This window comes from Bufo bufo, chromosome 1 (genome assembly GCF_905171765.1).
Source record: "Bufo bufo chromosome 1, aBufBuf1.1, whole genome shotgun sequence".
NCBI lineage: Eukaryota > Metazoa > Chordata > Amphibia > Anura > Bufonidae > Bufo > Bufo bufo.
In genome coordinates this window covers 114,989,792-115,006,253 of record NC_053389.1, presented here as the reverse complement: position 1 = coordinate 115,006,253, position 16,462 = coordinate 114,989,792, and positions in this window count along the sequence as shown.

Sequence of the window (16,462 nt, the reverse complement as noted above, 5' to 3'; positions counted from 1 at the left end):
CTCTCGTTAGGTTTTGACGTGAATACCTCGTTTTATCTTTTATTTTGCGCAAATCTGTTTCTACGCATTTTTTAAAAGTGGTCATTTCTTCGCTCATTTCATTTCTTGGGTATTTTTTTGATGGATTTTTTAAATCTGTATGGATGTATTGTTCTCTAGAGGGAAGAGGGGTAAATACGCAGAATCAGGTCACCATTAGTTTAAGGGATCACCACATTGAGGAGGCTGACACATCTAGTTATCACAGTATAAGTGTACCAACTCACAATAGATTTGAAATTCTGGAGGAGAGGGAACATTTTTTAGATCACACCCCACCTCACCACAGGACACGAACGAGATACAGGTCACCAGGGAGAAGATTACCACCCACACAGTTGAACACACCCATAGATCACCCCTACAACTTAAGGAACAAAGCACAAACGACCAGGCAGGAACACAGGACACAACCACGACATCACAACCAATATCACAATCAATACACTCAGAGGTACTCACCCAGGGGAAGGCATCACAAGGAAGAAAGGGGAAAACAAGGAGGGGAAGAAAGAAAAGACAGACACTACTAGAGGAGATAGATTTACAGGTCACCAATGACTCCATCATAAATTTGAGTTCCGTCACTTTATCTGAAACCGAAAATAGGCTTCTGAACAAGGGCCTGAAATTTTCCCCAATGGTAAAACTCAACAAATTCGAGACATTTATTGGTGTGGAAAAATTCATGCGACGCTTATGTTTAAAAAAATATTTTCTAAAAAACCCTATATGTAGAGAAAATAATCCTACGGTAGTACAAGAACAATACATCCATACAGATTTAAAAAATCCATCAAAAAAATACCCAAGAAATGAAATGAGCGAAGAAATGACCACTTTTAAAAAATGCGTAGAAACAGATTTGCGCAAAATAAAAGATAAAACGAGGTATTCACGTCAAAACCTAACGAGAGAGGAGATAATAGCATTGAAAAATTTACAAAAAAATAACAACGTGGTGATCCGCCCAGCTGATAAGGGTGGATCAATTATAATACAAGATACAGATAAATATAACAAAGAATGTCTGAGACAATTGTCCGACGCAGGGACTTATAGAAAATTATCAGGAGACCCAACTCAACAGTTCTATCAAGAACTTGTGAGCTTTGGGGAAGAAGGGATGGCCAAGGGGATCCTAAAACAAGAAGAATTCAATTTTATACTCAATAGATTTCCGAGAGTACCGGTATTTTATACAATACCTAAGATACATAAGGATGCGATCAATCCACCAGGGCGCCCTATTGTCTCGGGGATTGATTCTCTGACATGCAACTTGTCCCACTACATTGATGTACTGCTACAACCCAGAGTGAAAAAAATGCCCTCCTATACGAAAGATACCACTCAAATGATCAAGACCATTGAAAATATGGCTTTTGAGGAACACTGGTTGATGGGTACATTAGACGTACAATCTTTGTACACAGTCATCAACCATAGACAGGGCATAGAAGCAGTTAGGTTTCAACTGGAACTAGAAGACAGATTGGTCCATGACCAAATAGAATTTTTAACCGATGGCATTGATTTTATACTGTCCCATGATTATTTTAATTTTAATGGGGACTTTTATTTACAAACACAGGGCACTGCCATGGGCACCAGGTTCGCCCCCAGTTATGCCAATTTGTTTATGGCCAATTGGGAGGAGCACACCATCGCCCCCCGACTGGGGACGGACCTGGTGCTCTGGCAAAGGTACATCGATGATGTATTTTTTATATGGAAGTCTGGAAGGGAGAAGTTGGACATTTTTTTAGCAGCAATTAATTTTAATGAATATAATCTTAAATTTTCTGGAACCATTAGTACTGAAAAAGTGGAATTTTTAGATCTAAGCATTTATGTGGAAGAAAGTAGGGTGAAATGTTGTACCTATACGAAACCTTCCTCCAGGAACAGCTATATTTTATATAGCAGTTGCCACCTCCCGAGTTGGCTAACAAATATACCTCAGGGCCAATTCCGGAGGTTAAAGCGCAACTGCACTGTAAAGGAGCGTTTCGAAACCGAAGCAAAAGAAATGAAGGATGCATTCCTGGAGAAAAATTACCCTGTGGGTCTCGTGGAAGGAGCCCTTAACAAGGTTAGGGATATGGAGAGGGAAGATTTTTTTAAGGAAAGAGAAGATAGAGAAAAAGATAAAAAACGGAAGGAAGGAGAAATACGGATGGTTTTACCTTTTAGTAGTGATTATAAAAGGGTACAAAAAATAATACGGAGACACTGGCACCTAATACAAAAGGATAAAACCGTAGGCCCTGCCATTCCTGTGAATCCCTTAATTACATTTACGAAAGCCCCCAGCTTAAGTAATAAAGTAGCCCCAACGATCAAATGGCAAAGCAAGCAGGGGTGCTCAGTCCAAGGGTGGGCAAACATTAATGGTTTTTTTAAATGTGGGCAGTGCAGTAACTGCAAAAATACAGATTTTCCACGGAAAACTAGTGAAATTATCTCCACTACCAACAAGTATAAACACCCAATTAAAGAATTTCTATCATGTAATTCCACTGATGTAATTTACATCATAGAATGTCCTTGTAGAAAACAATATGTGGGGAGGACGAAAAGGACATTGAAAAAACGAATTTCTGAACATATGGCCAACATCAGAAAAGGATTGGAGACACATTCCTTATCCAATCATTTTAAAATAGTACATAATAAAAATCCAAAGGGTCTGAAATTTGCGGCCATAGATAAGGTGAATAGAGATTGGAGGGGGGGTAACCATATCAACAAAATGTCAAGGTTGGAGACACAGCGTATTTTCGAACTCAACACTCTACTCCCAGGAGGGCTAAATGCAGAATTTGAGTTGTTTGGTTTTCTCTAAAGTAGGGGTGGGTGCCCCCTGCTGAAGGCCAACCCAACCTTCTTTGTCTATTAGGTGGGATGGTCCTTGGCAGTGGGCTCCCACTCCCTTCCTCACATATCCCCCCACTCCTACAACTTTACGGAATATTGAAAATATTGGAAGTATCGAATGGCAAGACCCAAATAGTTATATTGAAACGGCTTATTAGTGGTATTGATTGATGAATTTTTGTATTTTTTAGAAGTATGTTCTTAAGCGACTGTTTTTTATCACTTTGAAGTTATAGACTTAATTGTTATGTATTGTCCACTACCCAACAGACAGTAGGGTGCATGAACAGATGTTTTGTTATATTTTATTTTATAAAAGGGAAAAAAAAAAAAAAAAAAAAAAAAAAAAAAAAACGCATGAAAAACGCACCAGAATCGCATGGGTGTAGATGCGTTTTTTGGTGCAATACAACCAGCAGAGAGAGATAAGTCACTGGTATGAATATTTTTTAAAACTGATATTGCTTTGATGTGTTTTTAACAGTTTTTGTATAAATATGATGTAGGTTATTGAACACTATTATTTATAAACTCAATATGCTGGAAGCATAAAAGAAACAAAGCTCCATGTGTTCTAGGAGCAAACATCAGCTCCAGTAAACTGTGGGTCCAGATTCCGGTCAGGATCCATGCCGGGTTTTGAAGAAGTAGTCTAGGACTATAAAAGGAAGCATTTTCAGGGGGACTGGTAGCTACTGAGGAAGGGGCAATCTTAAGCCCCGAAACGCGTCTAGCTCTAACAGGACCCCGAATTTTTAAGGAGTGAGGACCAATAGATAGTGCCGGAACCTCGCACCATACTGCTAAACACCACGATAAGGTTCAAGTATAAAGAATCCGTGACAGCCTACAGCAGAGACCGGGCTGCACATGCCAAACTTTTACCTACGTGGGATTTTAAGAACCTGACCGCTCAAAAAAGCCTGGAGGTAATTAAAAACACGACCCAGCAGAGCGACGGTGTGCAGCGAAGTGGTGAGGAGAACCTTTCCGGTAAGACTATCTTTTTCATCAAATATTTGCTGACAAGAGATCTAACAAGACTCAAATGCTATTAGCCCAGTGGGACGCTACTGGTTGAATATAGAGCGGGACGCCGCTATACCTGTTTTGTTGTGGGACTATCACGTCACGGTGCCTCTAACTGACCTTGGAGCTTCAGAACTTCGCCAGTGAGTTGGGGAACAACTCGCAATTGTAGTTTTCCCAGTAAAAATTCAGCATTTGCGATATATATGCGTTTTAATTGTGCGATTCTTTTATTGTGTGAATAATCTATGATGTACCTTTTTATTGTCGTTTTAATGTTAGAATATGCCATGTGTAGTTCATAATATCCATCTAGAGTCAGAGTGCCGATTATAGTGAGCAAGTGTTGTTTTATACATAGCTTTCCTACAGGAGGGCCATATTCTCTCTTTTATTGTCGTTTTTTGCCTTATATATTAATAAATATCTGTGTGATCCCTGTATCCTGAGAGTGCCCAGTTCATTTATCACATCATGCCTATTTATGTATATTAATTATTGATATTACCCAAAATATTAATAATTAATATTTCCCTTAACATTGGTGAGCCAGGTAGGAGGCAGAATAAATAGGCAGGGTCACAGTAGATGATTGTACACCTATTTATGAATATTAATTATTGATATTAACCAAAATATCGCTAATGTCAGCACTACATAACAGTATGCTTTTGACGTTTCTCCCTGCAGCCGTTTTGGTAAAATTCACACTTTTATAATATGCTAATGAGCCTCTAGGTGCTATGTGGGCGTAGATTCAGCACCTAGAGGCTCCGTCTACTCACCCTCTATCCCGCCCAGGTCCCCTGTTCTGCCCGCCCCGCTCCTCTTGACTGATGTCACGGTTCGCTGTATCGTTGACGAAATCCAGCGCCTGCGCCGTTCACTTCTCTATTCGGCACAGGCGCAGTAAGTGAATGATGCGCTCCTGGTGCCGGAATCCTCACTGTGCCTGCGCCTGCGCCAACTACGTCACAGTGAGGAAGCTGGCATCAGAAGAGCGGCCTTCACTCACTGCGCCTGCGCCAAATACAGAAGTGAACGGCGCAGGCACGGGATTTCGTCAACGATACAGCGAACTGTGACATCAATCAAGAGGAGCGGGGCGGGCAGAACAGGAGACCTGGGCGGGATAAAGGGGGAGTAGACGGAGCCTCTAGAGGCTCATTAGCATAAAAGTGATTATTTTACCAAAACCGCTGCAGGGAGAAACGTCAAAAGCATACTGTTATGTAGTGCTGACATTAGTGATGTGCTAATGTCAGTCAGCTACATAACGTTATTTCTGGTGGTAGAAACCCTTTAACATTGGCGAGCCAGGCCTACTGCTAGAGAATTTGTTTTTGTGTTTGGTTTTGGTGAGAAAAATCACTTACGTTGTGAACTAGTCAGGCGGGAGGGACGCGGTCAGTGGATTCTGAGCGTCCAGGGCCTGACAGGGAAAGTGGTTTTCTTAATCAGAACTAGACACAAGGCAATATCTACAGCAGAGAGCCTATTTAAACCTGGATTTTAAACGATTTTCTGATTGCCTTACACAAACCTCGAACATGTGCGAGCGTCTGCGGGAAAAGTCATCGCATACAGTCACTGTGAGAGAACCATCGCCATTGGAGCTGAACAGAAGAAGTCCGGCTGGACGGGAGAAGGTGTTCCTGGTACTAAAGGACCTCCTCCACGCAGCAACAGGGACAGGAAAAGTCAGCTCCAGAGAAGATGGACTCTCAACAAAACATAAGTATGGACTTCACACTACAGGACTTAGCAAGACACAGTACAGTCAACCCCATCCTCCCCAACGGTATTGAACAAGGCAACCAAACTGCTTCAGATGCTAGCCAAACATGTTCATACATTTGAGGTTAGCATCTGCAAGCAAAAGCAAGTTGCGCTGGTATCTCGGTCAAGAAAGACAATTCCTCCGACCATTCACTGCCTACGCTGTGCCACTAATTCGAACCAGGTTTCGTCATTGTGGTCACAGCTGGCGGAGAATGTACAGTCTACAGTTGACCGAGATGCGCAGGTGGCTAATATAGAGTCACAGTTAGTAGAGCTGCAGAAGCAAAAGGAGGAAATTGAGGCTAAGTTGACTCAGTCTTATACTGAGATCAAGGCCTTCAAGGAGCGGGCTGCCTCTACTTACATGACGGTAGCCAAATTGAAGACTGAGGTTGCTGTAAGGTCCCAGCTAATGACTGGTATGCAACAGGTCATCACCAATTTGGTGCCGGCCCTTTCTTTTTCCGTAAAGTCAGGGCCGGAATCTCCCAAAACGTTGCCCTGTCCAGGGCAAAAAGGGGGAAGAGTAGTCAGTGACCGGTCAAATCACCAGACCAAGCCTGTCCAGACTAACAGACATTTTTCCCTATCTTTGGGAAAAAGAAATGCTGTGAAGAGTGCGTTCCTGAGGATGGAACAGTTCAGGAAAAGGGAGCACGGCTGCAGTGCAGACGGACCTAAGCCATGCAGGGCAAACGTCAGATGTTTTGCATGTGGTGGCTTAGGTCATATAGAGAAACACTGCGAATAAGGAAAGAACAAAGCACACAGTACAGGAAGCCAAGTCAGGTACTTCAGGTGTGGGAACAAAGGACACATTGCAAGGAATTGCCCTTGTGCAAGTAATAGCAATGTGTCCAGTAGAAATAGCCAGGTAACAAAGTGGGGTCTAGTCAGATTGGCCATAAAGGGGTTACCTCTCAGCAGCACATGCTTCACAAGGCGCTGAGGGGTCAGAGTGGCCAAGCTAGACTAGGAAATATCTGACACCCCTGTACTATTTGTTACACCATTTGTTCCCCGTGTATGTCCATGTTGTGTGTTTTTGTTATCTGTTTGTATGTTTTCCGTATGTTGATGGTGGTAGTCCTTGTTTATAAATGTGTTTCACCCTGCTGATTTTTGTAGTTTACATTCCCCGCTGTGAGTCCAGTCGCTGCTGTTTTTGATTCATTCTTATGTCCCATTTGAGTAAAACTGTGTTATACTGTGGATTAAGAAAGTTGTTGGTTAGCGGAACGGGTGACATTGCAACACGGTTAAGTGGGATGTCACGATGAGCAACCAAGGTCTCTGATCAATACAGGTAACACTGTTTTGCTCAAGGTTTTCGGTAGGGCTGTGTTATACTGGGGCGGACAGACAACATTGGTGTAATGTTGTGCTGCGCACTTAATTCTAGTCCGATCAGGTAACACAACTCTGATTGGAATTGGACACAGAGTGATTGACTGCAGAGAGTGGCCTGTGTTTGTGTTGTGGGGTCCTGAAGAGCCAGGGCATGACTCATGCCATGGATTCTGCTGGCTTCCACAAGACAGGATGACAGGGGGAAATCAGCTTTAGCGCACATGAGTGGACAGGGATACAGTGCCATCAATTACAAGATGGTGCTTCATCCACAGCTCCCCTCGGATATCCTAACTTCTTAGGGTAGCCATCCTTATCTGTTGGTACAGATGGATGTTAAGCAGAGGACGCGATCCTCTGAAGGTAGGGTGTTCAGACACTAGTGTTAGGATAACGAGGGGTCCTGTGAGATGAAGGGCAGCCCAATACCTTTCTCTACTCATGGGTCAAAGGTATTGGTGCTGGTGTAGGGCAATTAACTGCACCGTGAGGGGAGAAATCCCCCAGGAGCGCCTGGTATTTTCTTCTGTCATAGGTATGTTTACTATGGAGCAGAGGAAAAAACCCAGATGACACAACAGAAGAGACTAGCTATCTGCCCTGACACTCTTGTGAGGCTCCATAGGATCCCACTGGATTTTGGCAGTCAAGCGACCCTTGTTCAGAGGTCTTCAAGAGACGGAGAACTGTGCCACAATCCAGAGGGAGCATTACTGTATCTCATGCTCTGGAGAAAGACTTGGAGATGTTCGGGTGGAAGAGCTTATTCAGCTACAATCTCTTGATTCACCCAGTGAAAGTTCTTCTGGTTCTGATCATCATCATCCACATGGGACTGTGTATCGGAGGGTTAAGGGACTTGCTGACTAGTTACACCAGAACCAGACGGAACTTCACAAAGTTAACTGTAGGAGGCTCAGGACATAATGCCCACAAAGTCCGGAAAACAGGGACCTCATAAACATATTTGTGTATATATATATTGTTCATTTGTAGGTTTTTCTACTTGGTTTCCTATGAGGGTTCAGGATGTATAACTTATGCAATCCTGAAACCCTATTGTACTATGTACATGCAGTATATTGATTATTTGTATGCTTGTCGATTGTATACCCATAGACACTCTAGGTACAAATGTGTGACCCAGGGAAACTCGCCCAACGCACTGCGGTGAGTTATAATTTGTCTGTACACACTTGCATCCTATAGTCGTTTCCCATTGACACGTGGGTTTGTGATCTATCTGTGTCTTTGGAGGTGTAGAGAGAGATATGCCAGGTTGCATGAGTCTCTATGGGTACACACACTAAATCAAATTTGGCGGTGTTGGGAGGGATGTGACCTGTTTTTGTGTGAATGGGGGAAAGAGTAGATTCCCTAGGGACAGGCCCCTTCCTTTACCAAGTTATTTTAAACCTTAATCCAAAGGACGGTGAAGTTTGTAAGGGTTGGACTGAATGTCAGATAGGGCGGTGTTCTTTCCCGCAGTTAGAATTTAGTATGACATTGCCTCTGTCATAAAAGACTACTGTGTGAGCGACTGAAACCTAAAGATCGACACTGACAGTGGAAGAAAGTTCAAGATCCAGAGAGAAGACGGTGTATTCTGTGGATAGAGACGTCTGGTTACAGTGAAGTGCAGGTCGGAGGTGTTGGTCGCGATGGCTGATGTCTAGGTACCTAAGGGGCAGATTATACTTAAGTCCTTCCTGAACTGTCACCAAGAATGGGGTTGAGGGGGCAAATATATCCCAACCCTTCCCTCAAGCTTTATTGTCATGTGTCTTGACAACAGGGGGATTGTAGAGGGAAGTGTTAGATTTAAATATATATGTATATATGCCTACTTACAGTACAGACCAAAAGTTTGGACACACCTTCTCATTCAAAGAGTTTTCTTTATTTTCATGACTATGAAAATTGTAGATTCATACTGAAGGCCTCAAAACTTTGAATTAACACATGTGGAATTATATACATAACAAACAAGTGTGAAACAACTGAAAATATGTCATATTCTAGGTTCTTCAAAGTAGCCACCTTTTGCTTTGATTACTGCTTTGCACACTCTTGGCATTCTCTTGATGAGCTTCAAGAGGTAGTCACCTGAAATGGTTTTCACTTCACAGGTGTGCCCTGTCAGGTTTAATAGGTGGGATTTCTTGCCTTATAAATGGGGTTGGGACCATCAGTGGCGTTGAGGAGAAGTCAGGTGGATACACAGCTGATAGTCCTACTGAATAGACTGTTAGAATTTGTATTATGGCAAGAAAAAAGCAGCTAAGTAAAGAAAAACGAGTGGCCATCATTACTTTAAGAAATGAAGGTCAGTCAGTCAGCCGAAAAATTGGGAAAACTTTGAAAGTAAGGGCTATTTGACCATGAAGGAGAGTGATGGGGTGCTGCGCCAGATGACCTGGCCTCCACAGTCACCGGACCTGAACCCAATCGAGATGGTTTGGGGTGAGCTGGACCGCAGAGTGAAGGCAAAAGGGCCAACAAGTGCTAAGCATCTCTGGGAACTCCTTCAAGACTGTTGGAAGACCATTTCAGGTGACTACCTCTTGAAGCTCATCAAGAGAATGCCAAGAGTGTGCAAAGCAGTAATCAAAGCAAAAGGTGGCTACTTTGAAGAACCTAGAAAATTACATATTTTCAGTTGTTTCACACTTGTTTGTTATGTATATAATTCCACATGTGTTAATTCATAGTTTTGATGCCTTCATAGTCATGAAAATAAAGAAAACTCTTTGAATGAGAAGGTGTGTCCAAACTTTTGGTCTGTACTGTATATAAACATATATTAACCCTTTTATATACAGTGTGAGCCCAGTACATGGGCCTATCCAGGTGTGTGTGTGTATATATATATATATATACAGTGGGGGAAATAATTATTTGACCCCTCACTGATTTTGTAAGTTTGTCCAATGACAAAGAAATGAAAAGTCTCAGAACAGTATCATTTCAATGGTAGGTTTATTGTAACAGTGGCAGATAGCACATCAAAAGGAAAATCGAAAAAAAAACTTTAAATAAAAGATAGCAACTGATTTGCATTTCATTGAGTGAAATAAGTATTTGAACCCCTACCAACCATTAAGAGTTCTGGCTCCCACAGAGTGGTTAGACACTTCTACTCAATTAGTCACCCTCATTAAGGACACCTGTCTTAACTAGTCACCTGTATAAAAGACACCTGTCCACAGAATCAATCAATCAAGCAGACTCCAAACTCTCCAACATGGGAAAGACCAAAGAGCTGTCCAAGGATGTCAGAGACAAAATTGTAGACCTGCACAAGGCTGGAATGGGCTACAAAACCATTAGCAAGAAGCTGGGAGAGAAGGTGACAACTGTTGGCGCGATTGTTCGAAAATGGAAGGAGCACAAAATGACCATCAATCGACCTCGCTCTGGGGCTCCACGCAAGATCTCACCTCGTGGGGTGTCAATGGTTCTGAGAAAGGTGAAAAAGCATCCTAGAACTACACGGGAGGAGTTAGTTAATGACCTCAAATTAGCAGGGACCACAGTCACCAAGAAAACCATTGGAAACACATTACACCGCAATGGATTAAAATCCTGCAGGGCTCGCAAGGTCCCCCTGCTCAGGAAGGCACATGTGCAGGCCCGTCTGAAGTTTGCCAATGAACACCTGAATGATTCAGAGAGTGACTGGGAGAAGGTGCTGTGGTCTGATGAGACCAAAATAGAGCTCTTTGGCATTAACTCAACTCGCTGTGTTTGGAGGAAGAAAAATGCTGCCTATGACCCGCAAAACACCGTCCCCACCGTCAAGCATGGGGGTGGAAACATTTTGCTTTGGGGGTGTTTTTCTGCTAAGGGCACAGGACAACTTATTCGCATAAACGGGAAAATGGACGGAGCCATGTATCGTGAAATCCTGAGCGACAACCTCCTTCCCTCTGCCAGGAAACTGAAAATAGGTCGTGGATGGGTGTTCCAGCACGACAATGACCCAAAACATACAGCAAAGGCAACAAAGGAGTGGCTCAAGAAGAAGCACATTAAGGTCATGGAGTGGCCTAGTCAGTCTCCGGACCTTAATCCAATCGAAAACCTATGGAGGGAGCTCAAGCTCAGAGTTGCACAGAGACAGCCTCGAAACCTTAGGGATTTAGAGATGATCTGCAAAGAGGAGTGGACCAACATTCCTCCTAAAATGGGCGCAAACTTGGTCATCAATTACAAGAAACGTTTGACCTCTGTGCTTGCAAACAAGGGTTTTTCCACCAAGTATTGTCTTTTTTTGTTAGAGGGTTCAAATACTTATTTCACTCAATGAAATGCAAATCAGTTGCTATCTTTTATTTAAAGTTATTTTTTCGATTTTCCTTTTGATGTGCTATCTGCCACTGTTACAATAAACCTACCATTGAAATGATACTGTTCTGAGACTTTTCATTTCTTTGTCATTGGACAAACTTACAAAATCAGTGAGGGGTCAAATAATTATTTCCCCCACTGTATATATATAGTGGGATGCGAAAGTTTGGGCAACCTTGTTAATCGTCATGATTTTCCTGTATAAATCGTTGGTTGTTACGATAAAAAATGTCAGTTAAATATATCATATAGGAGACACACACAGTGATATTTAAGAAGTGAAATTAAGTTTATTGGATTTACAGAAAGTGTGCTATAATTGTTTAAACAAAATTAGGCAGGTGCATAAATTTGGGCACTGTTGTCATTTTATTGATTCCAAAACCTTTAGAACTAATTATTGGAACTCAAATTGGCTTGGTAAGCTCAGTGACCCCTGACCTACATACACAGGTGAATCCAATTATGAGAAAGAGTATTTAAGGGGGTCAATTGTAAGTTTCCCTCCTCTTTTAATTTTCTCTGAAGATTAGCAACATGGGGGTCCCAAAACAACTCTCAAATGACCTGAAGACAAAGATTGTTCACCATCATGGTTTAGGGGAAGGATACAGAAAGCTGTCTCAGAGATTTCAGCAGTCTGTTTCCACAGTTAGGAACATATTGAGGAAATGGAAGACCACAGGATCAGTTCAAGTTAAGGCTCGAAGTGGCAGACCAAGAAAAATCTCGGATAGACAGAAGCGACGAATGGTGAGAACAGTCAGAGTCAACCCACAGACCAGCACCAAAGACCTACAACATCATCTTGCTGCAGATGGAGTCACTGTGCATCGTTCAACCATTCGGCGCACTTTACACAAGGAGATGCTGTATGCGAGAGTGATGCAGAGGAAGCCTTTTCTCCGCCCACAGCACAAAAAGTGCCGCTTGAGGTGGGCTAAAGCACATTTGGAATAAGGTGCTGTGGACTGATGAAACTAAAATTGAGTTATTTGGCCATAACAAGGGGCGTTATGCATGGAGGAAAAAGAACACAGCATTCCAAGAAAAACACCTGCTACCTACAGTAAAATATGGTGGTGGTTCCATCATGCTGTGGGGCTGTGTTGCCAGTGCAGGGACTGGGAATCTTGTCAAAGTTGAGGGACGCATGGATTCCACTCAGTATCAGCAGATTCTGGAGACCAATGTCCAGGAATCAGTGACAAAGCTGAAGCTGCGTCGGGGCTGGATCTTTCAACAAGACAATGACCCTAAACACTGCTCAAAATCCACTAAGGCATTTATACAGAGGAACAAGTACAACATTATGGAATGGCCATCTCAGTCCCCAGACCTGAATATAATTGAAAATCTGTGGTGTGAAGCCATCAAACCTGAATGAACTAAAGATGTTTTGTAAAGAGGAATGGTCCAAAATACCTTCAACCAGAATCCAGACTCTCATTGGAACCTACAGGAAGCGTTTAGAGGCTGTAATTTCTGCAAAAGGAGGATCTACTAAATATTGATTTCATTTCTTTTTTGTGGTGCCCAAATTTATGCACCTGCCTAATTTTGTTTAAACAATTATAGCACACTTTCTGTAAATCAAATAAACTTCATTTCACTTCTCAAATATCACTGTGTGTGTCTCCTATATGATATATTTAACTGAAATTTTTTATCGTAACAACCAACGATTTATACAGGAAAATCATGACAATTAACAAGGTTGCCCAAACTTTCGCATCCCACTGTATATATATATATATATAGAGAGAGAGAGATGTGTGTATGCCCCTTTGTCCTCAGCATACATGTCTATATATATATATATATATATATATATATATGTATGTGGGCTTATAGCTGCCCATTTATGCCCCAGGTTTATACTGAGTATATATATATGTGTGTATAGATGTGCCCCAAGCATCTATATACTGTACATGTACAGGGCTGGACATGTTTAGCATAACAGAGATAGGGGAACAAAAGTTCCCCTCCCTCTGTTTGTGGCATACCTCTGATGCGGTAATTGCAGCCCCAGAGGTATACGCCGGTGCTTCAGGCGGGAGATTGATGTCATATCACCACACCAGCCTGCGGGAGCGAGCGCTGCAGGGTTTAAATACCCCGGCGGCGGTCCGCTAGTTAGGTTAGCCCGGGGTGTCCCAGAAGAGAGCGCAACCAGCGCTCCGAAGTTAGCCCCCGCACCCCCTGACAGCCCGGAAGCTAGGAGAGTGCATGCGGTGCTCAGAAGAGAAGACCTGCTCCCTCCACCAGGCGCAGGCTGCACTGCAGCCAGAGAAGGGGACCGCCCCCCACACCTCCCATGGAAGAAAGAGCCCGGGCAGAACTGCGCTGCGCCCCATCCGGTGCCCCAGGAGAGCGCAGAGAGTGAAGACCCTGGATTCTGGCTAAGTACCCCTGAACTGCCCCAATTACCCCTGCCCTGAATACTCCTTACCCTGCATTCCCTGTGCGCAGCTCCCTTGCTGGGCTGTATTAACCCTGTATTTACCCCTATTGCACTGTCCGGCAGGTCCTTAACCCCTGCAGTCCCAGCCGACCCTGCATTAACCCTTGCAGGACCACTCCTACCCCTGGCCTGCATTGTGTTCCCTGGCCTGCATGTATGTTAACTCTTGCAGTGCCACAATTGCGTTACCCCGCAGAGACAGTTTATAGAGGTTGGGTGGGAGCTGCTGCTGATGTAATGTGTGTAATGTTTAGGTAGTGTTTGGGGTGGGATGGGAATAGTGTATTGTGTGTAGTGTAGCTAGGTGTAATATTATATTGTGGTGTTATAGTGTGTTTAATATATACCACTGTGTGCGGCTATAAATATATATATTTATATATATATTCAGATATAAATATATATAATTATAGCAATAAGTAGACTGCATAGCTTGTAATTGTTTTAATAAATTCCTTTTATTATCCATAGTACAGCTTGTAGTCATTTATTGGAGTAGTCGCGGCCGTAGTATAGTAGCGGTAGTAAGTCGCACGCAGTTCAGTGTAGTGTGAGGCAACAGAGGTAGTTAGTTAGCTAGACAATTAGCTAATTAGCTAGTAACTTAGTCGTATTTTTTTGTATAAATAGGCGGAGTCATCAACAGACGACTCACGCCTATTTATAAATATTAATTATTGAGATTACCCAAAATATCAACAATTAATATTTCCTTTAACATCCTCCACCCCACGATTTCCAGATTATGGAATTTGAGACCACAGCTTTACAGGAGCAGCTTCTAGCAGACGTAAAGAGACTGGCCAGGCTAGGAGCAATAATCCTGGTGCCTTATCTACAGGAATTCAAAGGACATTACTCAAATCTGTTCCTCATAAAGAAGCCAGACGGTTCATTCAGAATGATAATAAATTTAAAGTTCCTGAACAATTGGATTGTTTACCACAAATTGAAGATGGAGTAAATAAGATTGACGACCCCTTTTATAACTCAGGGAGCGTTCATGTGCACCATAGACTTAAAGCAGGGGTCTGCAACCTTTAAGACATAAAGAGCCACTTGGACCAGTTTCCGAAGGAAAAAAAAAACTGGGAGCCGCAAAACCATTGCGACATTTAAAACAAATATAACACTGCATATATTGTTTCTTACCTTAATGCTATATACAGGATCGTGCAGTCAGCTGTAAATCTGAAGAAAAAAAGGACTTTTTCACTTAACAATGTAAAATATATTTTTGCAAATTAATAGCTAATTAAAATATTTAATTTACCTTTACCAGACCACCCCCAATCATGTGCCAGTAATACCAGACCCCCCAATCATGTGCCAGTAATACCAGACCCCCCTCCAATCATGTGCCAGTAATACCAGACCGCCCAATCATGTGCCAGTAATACCATACCCCCCTCCAATCATGTGCCAGTAATACCAGACCCCCCTCCAATCATGTGCCAGTAATACCAGACCCCCCTCCAATCATGTGCCAGTAATACCAGACCCCCCCAATCATGTGCCAGTAATACAAGATCCCCCAATCATGTGCCAGTAATACCAGACCCACCTCCAATCATGTTCCAGCAATACCAGACCCCCCCAATCATATGCCAGTAATACCAGACCCCCCTCCAATCATGTGCCAGTAATACCAGACCCCCCTCCAATCATGTGCCAGTAATACCAGACCCCCCCAATCATGTGCCAGTAATACCAGACCCCCCTCCAATCATGTGCCAGTAATTGTCACGGATGGTGTACAGGAAACAAGACAATACCATATAAACAATGTCTCTCTGGATCCACAACTAAGGAACAAAGGGAGACCCCTGCAATAGACCTGCCGCTCTCCCTCACTGCTCAGCCTATGCGAACACCCCAAAGGTGGATGGCTGCATATCCACGTTCCTCGGCTATCTATTACCTGAAGACCCTACTATAGTGAAGGGACACGACCACCGGCTCCCTACACTGACACGGAGGGAGTCAGGGTCACCTGGATCCAGAAAAGACAAAATCATAAATACATAAACAGCACTTATCTTGCAGACGAATGACGACTGACGACTGGGAACAGGGAACTGGGAACAGCATGCACACACACACTCCAGGAAGTTGTATCAGCCGCACACTACTGCATTATGGGGAGGAACTTAAAGGGTAGCGATCAGTTTAACTGCATGACAGCTGAGATAGACTAACGAGATGAGAAACTAAACCAAAACAAAGAAATTCAAGGAGGAGGATCTGAGAAGCTCCTGTGAGCGCTTCTCAGCTGTCTGGCTGTGACAGTACCCCTCCCTCTAGGAGTGGACTCCGGACACTCAGGGCCCACCTTCTCAGGATGGGACCTATGGAAAGCCCTGATGAGACGAGAGGCCTTAATGTCCGTCACTGGGACCCACATCCTCTCCTCAGGACCATAACCCTCCCAATGAACGAGGTACTGGAGGGAACCGCGGACAAGACGAGAATCCACAATCCTAGAGACCTGAAATTCAAGATTTCCATCAACCATAATCGGAGGAGGAGGCAAAGGCGAGGGTACAATAGGTTGAACATAAGGTT